Source organism: Dreissena polymorpha, chromosome 2, assembly GCF_020536995.1.
Source record: "Dreissena polymorpha isolate Duluth1 chromosome 2, UMN_Dpol_1.0, whole genome shotgun sequence".
In the NCBI taxonomy this organism is placed as follows: Eukaryota; Metazoa; Mollusca; class Bivalvia; order Myida; family Dreissenidae; genus Dreissena; species Dreissena polymorpha.
The window spans coordinates 112981605-112988443 of NC_068356.1; the positions used below are offsets into that span (position 1 = coordinate 112981605).

The window sequence follows — 6839 nt, forward strand, 5'->3', positions numbered from 1 at the left end:
CCTCCCTTAAGCCTATCGGAATATAAAAAATACGTATATAAACAAAACGCGTTCCTTGCATAAGTGATAATAAAGCGCGTGCCCGTGCCACTCGTCCTCGAAATACTTACTAAATATAGTACAACGTATCTACAATCATTGCGACTAACTCAAACCTCAGTAAATAAGTAACCAGGATACATATACGTTTAGGTAATTAAGGTATAAAACATACATATAAAAATTTACATGTTCCCTGTCTGCCGAACCCGATCCATGGACTATAGCCACAAGAGGTTCCTATGTACCTATGTAGCCGGATTGCGCCCTCAGAGCGCCCAACACCGACACAGATCACGCTACTCTCCGGTCAAACACAATACTACATAGGACTGCTGCCTTTGTTACCATATTATCAGAATCATTAACGTGCAAAATGGAAACATTCAACTGACCTTTCACTTTATACATAAGCCTAATTATGATCGTTTATCGGAGTAACGGTGATTTCAATATCCGAGCCTTAAGGTAGCGCACCTCTATTGATTTCCCGCGATTTATTTTACGATCATTGCCGATCTTCAATGATCGCTTATTTCCGAGAGATGCATTTTATTTTTTTCAAACTTTGAATTTTGATATATGTTTAACTTATTCATTTAGAATACATTATTTTCACTATAAATATTGACTTTGATCCAATTATCATCTCAAAAATACGATTTCGCGATTTCTTCAAAGATCGAGCGAGCCTTTTTACCTGTTTACTTATATGTATCTAATTTAAGGTTACGAAGTTGTCGTGGCCGAGTGGGTAAGGCGATGGATTAGAAATCTTTTGGGATTTTCCCGCGCAGGTTCGATTCCTGCCGACATCGCATACTTTTTGCGACGCGTTGTATTTCTTTTCTAACGTAATTTGATTTAATATAGCACATAAGCTATGTTTATTGTTAAATATGTTGAAAATTGTATGCACATCCTTCAATTTTAAAATTAAAACAACGTTATGGCTAAATTGACTAATTTACTGCTGAAAATACGAATGATGCGTGTTGCATTTTTATTTTTATTTCAAAAAGTAAACCGTAAATCTGTCTATTTTTTTTGGTATTTTTGCTGTATATAGTGTTTCTATAAAAACAAAGTTTAAAATATAACTTAAATGATACTATTTTGAATTTTATGACACTTTGTTTTTAACCGACCCAATTTTTACTTGGCTGAAATCACTTACATTTCATGGCGCTATTCCATAGATTAAAATTTGCAAAAAATAAATGTCTGTAAAACAATACTTATTTCATCTTGTTTAAACTTTAAACACCTTTACTGCATCTGTACACACCAACTGCATGCCCATATTTGGAAATTTGAATGAATTATGGAACTTTTATATACCCCAGGGGTGAAAATAAACTGGACAAAAGCCGAGCGTGAGGGTGGTTTTGAAAAAATCGGTTTATTTTTTTTTAAGCATGGAAAGTCTACCTACAAATTTGCATGTAGTTTAGTGAAATGATGCTGATTAGGAAAATAATTAATTAAATTATATTTGGATATGTGCCCATTAGAGGTGCGCAAGCTTAAAAAGGTAGAATTACCGAAATTCCCGTTCTTACACGTTGTAGCATGGATCGGGTATTGAACACGAAACACGTGTGTATTAGCACCCTACTGTAGTCCCGGCGGGGTGCTCGTTATCAACTGCATCAATACACCGGTAAGCAACCAGGGGAATATCATATGAAAAAAAAAAACTATCATGCATGTTTGATGTGTTAAAGTGTGTCACAAAATTTCCCTAACTGCCGATGTCGGCTATAATTTCGGTATAAACATGCAAAGAAATTAACATACATATAATGTTATTGCCGGTATGTTATTGGATATTTTGTATGTCAAATGTTCATTATTTGTATTAAAATTAAGACGATGCTTATTTGCCAGAACGCGTTTATTTCAAATTCAAAACAAGCAATAATCATTCATAATACCAAAATATAAAACTAACAAAATGACAACACTCTCGCTTGACGCAACGTTCAGAAGCACGCGCACTTAACAAAATTATTGCAACTAATGCAAGCTGTAATTAATATGTGACTACTTGCTATACAACCAGTATCATGCGAAAATTGATCTTATTTAATTGTGGTTCCCTCTTTAAATTTATGTTGCCTGTCGACTTTTAGAATAATGTGTCAGTAAGAAATGTATTGCTCGAAAATGGATCTTATTTAATTGTAAATCCCTCTTTGAACTTAAGTTGTCAGTCGACTTTTAGAATAATGTGTCAGTAATAAATGTTTTTCTTCAGTTTCACATGTTTTTTTAAGAAAATTTAGTGAACGATGCAAATGTGTCTTATTTATTTTTTTCTGTGTCTTCAATGTATCTTATTTATATGTGACTGCATGCTTATTTTTTTTTCAAGAAATGAAAGATGCAAATGTGTCTTATTTTAATTTTATCCATGTCTTAAATGTGGCTTATTTATATAAGATAAAATGATATACTGCCAGTGTCATGCAAAAAAGGATCTTATTTCTTAATATCCACATTCACGCTTTGTTCTTTATTAGCACCGTCTTTAATTAGGCTATCTCTATTCAAAGTACAGATTACTGTGAACTTAATACTTGCGCAACGGTGATGTTGATCCATTATCGTTGTTAATTTAAAATGTAGACAACAAGTTAGCAATTAATGAAATCAGTTATTTTGGAAGTTAATCTGTTTTTTTCTGTACAGTAGCCAGGTGGATGTGTATTGAGCGGATAAGATAGGGATCACCACAACAGGTTTCTAATACACAGTATAGACTTCCCCTATTATTGTATTTGTTATTTACCTGATTGGAATAAATAAAGTGTTAAAGATCATTTCATGTGAAAAGCAGGATTTCTGACATAATTTCAATCGTTTTGCTTTTATACACAATTTCATGGAACAATGAATATATTGGCGCGATGGAACACAATTTATAAATCAAGCTGACAGTATAGTATCAGTTTTTAATAATGTGTAATTTAATTCGCATCTTTCCCTTAACTCGTTCAATGACACGTGAACTTATATCAATTATAAAACATCACGTGCATCATTAAATATTTTTTTTTAATTATGAAAACATATTATATGTTCTACATGGTTTTGTTTAGTTTTTTTTACTCAACCAGAGAGACATTATAAAACATTGTTATATATAAAGCGCTTTACTTTTCTACATTACATAAAGATATATCGATTTTTTTGTTAAGTGTACGTGCTTGACATATTTATAAAAAGGCAGTGTTTATTTTTGTAATAAAATCGAAAATTGACATTTAATTTGATGCAATCCACATTGTTTAGCGGACAAGCGCAGTATTCCGCTCTCGGCGGCCGATGGTGTATTGCAATATATACACTGAAAAGCTGGGTTTCTGACATAATTTCAATCGTTTTGTTGACGCGGAAGTGCTTTTTGGTGGCCAAAAATACTATTGTTCCCTTTATTTAAACCTAAATCAGTATTTTTTTACACTTGAAGGTTTGTACAGCGGGGATTTCGATACCGGCGCGGGTTTATGTGCTTGTTAAGAATTACCGAAATCCCCACTAAGAGGCAACATATGCTGATTTATGCTTTGATTAAACATTGATAATTAAATTGCAAAAGTGTATAGCATATTGTAAATAAGGTAGTACGATATCATTTGTTTCATCAGATTTGTTTGGAAAATACTTTCTGAAGACTTATTATTACTATGTCATGTTATATTTACGTATACTTTTGTGAAACCAATGTTTTAAATGTACATTTTACCTTTTTTACATTCGGTTACACATTTTTCACATTAATAAACTATTTAATAATGGAAAAAATATTCTGATAAGAGTGTTTATATGATTAACCCTAATATGATTGTGTACAAATCAACATTAATGCAAAGCCAAACCCCAAACATAATGACATATAGACCCTTTAAGGCGTAATATGGGGGATTGGCGTAAACATGGGTGATTTCGGCTCTGGGCGTACGAATGTAGCAGTACCGAAATCCCCGCTAATTATTTTCCAAAAGAAGTAACCGAATGGGAGATAATACATGTCACTGGTTGCTAATGAAAAAAAAAACACTATAATACTTTTGTTGACACTTGAAGGTTTGTACAGCAGGATTTCGGTACCGGCGCGCGTTTAAGTTCTAGTGTAGAATTACCGAAATCCCCACTGAGAGGCAACTTAATGCTGTCAAGAGTGCTTAATAATTAAAATTAATATCATTTTTTTGCACCTTAACATTCATGTGAAGTCAAAAACCATTCATACCGATGACCTATTGACCCTTTAAGGCGTAAATATGGGGATTTCGGTACTAGGCGGGCGAATGTAGAATTACCGAAATCCCCCTTTCATCATCGCACATTAGTGTAACATAAATTTTAACACAATATATGTAGGGAAACTCATATGATTCGCGTAATGTGAAAATGATTATTATGCTATAATTCGATCACGAAACTTGACGTGACTTAATACCGGACATTATGGAATGGAGCTACGCTGGACGTATATGACATAAGACCCATTTTCGCATATTATCTTATCAATGCTTATATGAATTTACTTGCTATAATCTAATGCGTATTCGACACGGAATTATTGTCAAGGTTTTTCATTTTGTCAATATTTATCATAGCAGGGGACATTGCTGACATCAATATGGATACTGTTTTCATTTTCTGTCGAGAAATGATATGAATTATTATCAAGATTATTTTATAGTACGGTAGCGTTCTCTACACAAGTGAGATTTATTTGTACTGGTAAATTGCTCTTATACTCACCATTCGGACTCGACGATCGGCTCGAATAAAAATGTTAGTCGCTTAAAAGTACAAATTCATCATATTGAGCACGATTATTATTATTAATATTATTATTATTATTATTATTATAATTATTATTATTATTATTATTATTATTATTATTATATAGCTTTTAGAAACTTATACCTAAAAAAAAATCCCATTGGAAAAAAAATCCCTTGGGAAAATCCCATGGGAACAAAAATCCCATGGGATTTAAAAAAAAAATTAAACACGATTTAACGCGTTGAAATCGCGAGAATTGCTCATCATTTGTTATAAGGTAGTGTTTCTGAAGGTTACATGAATAAATCTCTAAAAATCAGAAAAAATCCCATGGGTTTTTTTTTACCATAAAAAAATGGGATTTTTTTTTCCATCAAAGAAATTTGAACGAAAATAAGCACAAATGCTTTAACAATGCTTAAAATCGATAACTAAGCACAAACGAACGTGTTTTATGTTTTTGAAAATCCCATGGGATTTTTTCTCCCATAAAAAAGCTGGAGAAAAATCCCATGGGCGAAACCAAAATTCCAATGGGATAATGAAAAAACCCATGGGAAAATACAAAAATCACATCGGAACCACAACTTTGCAAATAAAGTTCATAGTAAAGAAAACGCATATTTCAAGCACAAATAACCAATTATTAATCACAAGTTAGACTTTTATCTTATACTTTATCACAAATAAGCAAACCTTCAAGAAAAAGGGTACTTAAGTTTGCGAAATTTCGGTTTCGCAAAGTTTTTTCCGGTGGCCGTTGTATCATTAATGACTCTCAATTTTCAAACAGTTTACTTAGCAGCGCTATTTAAACATATTTTGTCACTGTATTCGCTTTTCTTGCTTGCAACACTTCGGCCATGGGTTTTTACAAACGGATCAATATCAGACAAACAGGGAGACGCATCCCTGACGGCAATGGACAATAACAGGTAGAACACATCGCTTCACCCAACAGCCTTGTTAATGATATCTGCCTATGAAGGAAGCAGTTTGTTTAATGTTTTACTTTGTTTGTTCTGTATTATTTCAGAAACGAGCAGCAAACTGTGAAGTTGTATTTATTTTAAAGTAGAAACACTATTGTATTGAGTTATTGATTTTATTTCAATATAATTATAATTTTCTAACATGTAAGTGTTGTCTCTAAATTTTCGAACACCTATACTTTTTGAACATTTTCCGTATCTTAATTTTCGAATCCGAAATTTGTTAATTATTTTTATGTGTCCGAAATTAATTAAGGAAGTGGCTTGTGTGATTTAAAGTCACCTTTGAACAAATCTGAACGTTTTGATAGTAAACAAATACAGTTGTATACCAGCAAGGTTTGTATAGCCTACTGGATTGTGAGGCATTAAGCGTTGCACTAGTCTATAAGCACGTATTACCGAACGTTTGTAGGACCCGAAGGTGTATTTAGAACTCCTCTTCAACAGCTAGATGGATGTCGTTCAAACTGTCACAGTTGAAAGACCATAGTGTGTATAAAATTGTAAAGCACATTATATCGCCAATGACAAGTTGTTGGTCAGAATAATAGCCATGTGAATGTTGTTCAAGTATAAATTATAAAGTTCCTATATTGTGTTTGTTCAACTCCACTACGTCCATGGTTTGCTTTAAAACATGGCAAAATTTGTAGATGATGACAATACAAATCAAATTGACCGCGACCAGCATTTTTCTGTTTTCTTTTTGTTATCTGATCCAGTACAGTAGAATATTCGGCGAATTTAACTGTGCCCATAACATGCGTTCTTCGGGGATGAGGTGGGCATCGGTGTTTGTGACACATTTCTATGGTAGTTTTAGTTTCTAATGACATATATTTAACAATAAACAAAATGCTCTGTGTTGATGTTTGTGGGACAATATATTCAACACATGATCATGTATGATGCTAGTGTTCGTGTGTCGTATAAATATATATTGTTGCGGAAAATAAAAATATATTGTGCCACAACAAAATGATTAACACGAGCATTTTGTAT

At 32.8% G+C, this 6839-nt stretch overlaps 1 non-coding gene across 1 annotated transcript; it reads left to right on the top strand.

The window, feature by feature from the left end:
• Positions 1 to 775: 775 nt before the first annotated feature.
• Trnas-aga (transfer RNA serine (anticodon AGA)) lies at positions 776 to 857 on the top strand. Its single transcript has one exon. It is a non-coding gene; the product is annotated as a tRNA-Ser (tRNA).
• The last annotated feature ends 5982 nt before the right edge of the window (positions 858 to 6839 follow it).